The sequence below is a fragment of the Oratosquilla oratoria genome, chromosome 12 (assembly GCF_046742065.1).
Source record: "Oratosquilla oratoria isolate Oo_2021 chromosome 12, ASM4674206v1, whole genome shotgun sequence".
Classification (NCBI taxonomy): Eukaryota; Metazoa; Arthropoda; class Malacostraca; order Stomatopoda; family Squillidae; genus Oratosquilla; species Oratosquilla oratoria.
The window spans coordinates 21,411,721-21,415,188 of record NC_134788.1 but is presented as its reverse complement, the minus strand read 5'-3'; the positions used below and the strand labels follow the sequence as shown (position 1 = coordinate 21,415,188).

The following is a 3,468-nucleotide window of genomic DNA, read 5'->3' as shown; positions in this document are numbered from 1 at the left end:
ACATTAAGAATGGAGTACCACAGGGTTCTGTTCTATCCCCCACGCTCTTTAATCTATACATGCATGACTTACCCACTCCACACACCTCAGAAATACAAATCTCTTCCTACGCAGACGACATAACAATCACATGCACACATCGTAACACAGACAAAGCTGCAGAAATAATCCAGTCATACCTTGATACACTCAACACATGGTTCATCACAAACAGACTCAAAATAGCTCCAACCAAATCTACAGCAACACTTCTCACCAACTGGACAAAAGAACACAAATACATACCTCATCTCTACATCAGCAACACTCTAATACCACACACAAACACACCGAAAATTCTTGGTGTAACATACGATACATCCATGTCTTTCAAACAACACATCACAAACATAAAAAACAAATGCACTCCTAGACTTAACGCACTTAAATCAATCACCGGAACAACATTTGGACAAAACAAAGAAACTAATACAACAATATACAAACAATGCATACGCTCAGTGATGAATTATGCGAGTCCTGCATGGGCTCCTAATCTCAGTGAGACACACCACAACACCCTTTAAATCATACAAAACAAAGCCCTTAAAAACAATTACAGGCTGCACAAATACAGCACCTACAGACCATTTACACCATGAAACAAAAGTCCTCAAAGTCAAGGACCACCTCGACTTGAGAGGCACACAAACACTTGCTGCAGCCACCACAAACACATCACACCCGCTACACTACATAGCAGAACACGCACACACACCAAGAAACATTAAAACAACACCCAAAGACCTCTATCACACACAGATACTCTCTTCTCTTCATCCACAACCACCAAATACCAGCCTCCGGAAACATATTCATAATCATATCACTCACCGCTCCATTAACACACTGAAAGACAACACACTGCTGCATTCCAGACCCCCTGATATCCACCCCTCTGAATCCTCTCTCCCACGAAAGGACAAAGTCCACCTGGCCAGACTGCGGTGCGGCCACCACCCAGCACTTTTAAGCTACCAGAAGAGGCTGGATGACCACATTGTGAACAGCTGCCCAGGATGTAACACTTCACCCCATACGATACAACACGTAATGGAAGACTGCATTATACACAATCATGCACGCAAACAACACAACATACACTCTATGAAGGATTTGTGGGAACACCCAGTTCTGTGGCATTCCTTGGGGAGACGGGACTGCTCGGACAGACAGTCTAGGGAACGACAACAACAACAACAACATTCATTCATAGGATCACTCAGTGCTGAGTATGATTCTCTACGCGAACAAACATCACATAGTGAGATTATGCTTGGTGTGTGCGCAGGTGGCTGATGAGGCCAATACGTGACCTACACACACGATGACAGTGAGGGCAGATATGGTGATGAGTATGGGGTTGGTTAGTGGTTGCCCGTTGTTCTGAGCGTTCTTTACGACGTCTTCTCTTCTCTTCCAGTTTCGCCGTTCTCCTGGCTTCTAGGCACTGAACTCCATTGGCGATTGTAGTTCTCCATTTGGGGCGATCACGGCTAGCTTCTTCCTAGGAGTCAGTGTTGATGTTACAGTGGCCCAGGCAGCGTTTGATAACATCTTTGTACCTTTTCCTCTGGTCTTCACGAGATCGTTTGCCGTGGATCATCTGAGCGTAGAGAACTTGTTTAGGGAAACGATCGTCTGGCATCCTTTTGACATGGCCAGCCCAACGAAGCATATGGTGGGTAATCGCGGCTTCCATGCTTTGGAAGTAGGCCTCTTTCAGGACGCTGGCGCTGGTGCGTCCAAGGCAAAACGAATACTATAAGGTACGTTGAGCACCCCCTCCCCATCCGCGCACCTCCACCGTGACGTCATAGGAAATCCAGAGGGGGAGAGAGTGAGAGGTGAAAGAAAATGTAAACTTTAAAGAAAACCATCTGTATGTGTGGTAAACTTTAAAATTACACTATGATGTTCATATAAAACTGAATTTACTCAGTATCATTTTCTTATCTTCAAATTATCAGTATCTGAGATATGACCGCCAGAAAAGTTATGAAAATGTTTTCCATGCTTTCACATTAAGTGGATTACATTAATATGACGAGTTATTAAATGGGATGACATGTCAATTTATATGTTGATCAGGTAGATGAGGAATATATTATACTGTTGATACCAACTAGCTGAATATAAACCCAGTAGTAATGACACATAAAAGCATCATATGGTTTTTATTGTATTACATTTTGGATTTGCGTGGGTTTCCATATCTCCTTAAGCGTGGATTTTATATGTAGACCTTTATCTCCACCAACCTCAGTTATGTTTTAACCGGATTCTTTAGTTTGTTTATTTACAATTGAATGAAAATGTCAGGAAATGTTGCTGATAAATAGTTACTTTCAAAATGACGGCTGCATACATATCCAGATGACCACATAATTCAATCCATTTCTTTCTAAGTTCTTTATCTTTGGGTAGTGAAAAGAAATGTATATTTTTATCATCTTTCAATCTAACGGCATTGCACTTCTGCACTATACAAACTGTTGGCATCTTAATATGTTATTTGTCTGCCTTAGCTACCCCTTTAATCAGAAGATTGTAGTGGTGACCTTCTTGTATTTTTATGTATATTTTCCCGTTGTTTTTATCTGTTAATATGTATATTTGTTGTTGTATGTTAGTAAGCATTTTGTGATCGCGGGGCGATTCGTGCCTGTTTTTCCCGCCAATGAAGGAGTTGGCGTCGGTAGTCTGGCTCCCGCCTTCGGAGTGTATGCATGTGTGATCAGTGCTTTGGATATATATATTTTTTTAACTCGTTTCTTGTGTCATTTCTCCCTAACAAGATGGAGCTTCGCTCCACACATTGGTATGTGAGTGACTGACATCTCTCGACCCGCGGAACCCTGGTCTCGATATTTCCGTTGACGTCACCATCTACCTGCGCAGTGGAGAGGTTTTCTGGCTCCCTCCCCCCCCCCAACCCGCTGACTTACCTTATAGTATTCGTTTTACCTTGGGTGCGCCTGTCATGCCCAAAATTCCAAGTAGTCTAATAGCAATATCTTTCAGTTAATTCCAAAACTAAACTGTTTTCTTATTTGTATATTTATAGGTACAGTCCATCGAATTGACTACAGAAACGGGCTACTTCGTCTGAGAAGAATCCCTCCTTTATTTTCCCCAGAGAAGTGGAATGTTCTCAGAGCTACCATAGAAAATGAAGACCGTACAAAAATCTTATGTGAAAGTTGGAATCACGCATTCAAACGGTTAGTTGAATTTTTCTATAGAATAATGACAATTATCTACATCACAAAAACACTTATAAAACACGAACCAATAAGATTTTCAAGTCGAAAATTTCAGTGATTCCTAGTTTTAATACACTTGTTGACTGCCAAAAAAAAGAACAAAATCGGATGGTAAACACTTACACATATAGAATTATCCCTGATTTTTTTCTATTTATTATTA

The 3,468-nt window shown here is 41.2% G+C and overlaps 1 long non-coding RNA gene across 1 annotated transcript in view; it reads left to right on the top strand.

Moving 5' to 3' along the window:
* The window catches only part of LOC143030593 (uncharacterized), a 14,404-nt gene extending 11,147 nt beyond the window's left edge, over positions 1-3,257 (top strand). Inside the window, exons 2-3 of the long non-coding RNA XR_012966917.1 lie at positions 1,463-1,720; positions 3,107-3,257. This is a non-coding gene — a long non-coding RNA (uncharacterized LOC143030593). The remainder of the gene's footprint in view (positions 1-1,462; positions 1,721-3,106) is intronic.
* The last annotated feature ends 211 nt before the right edge of the window (positions 3,258-3,468 follow it).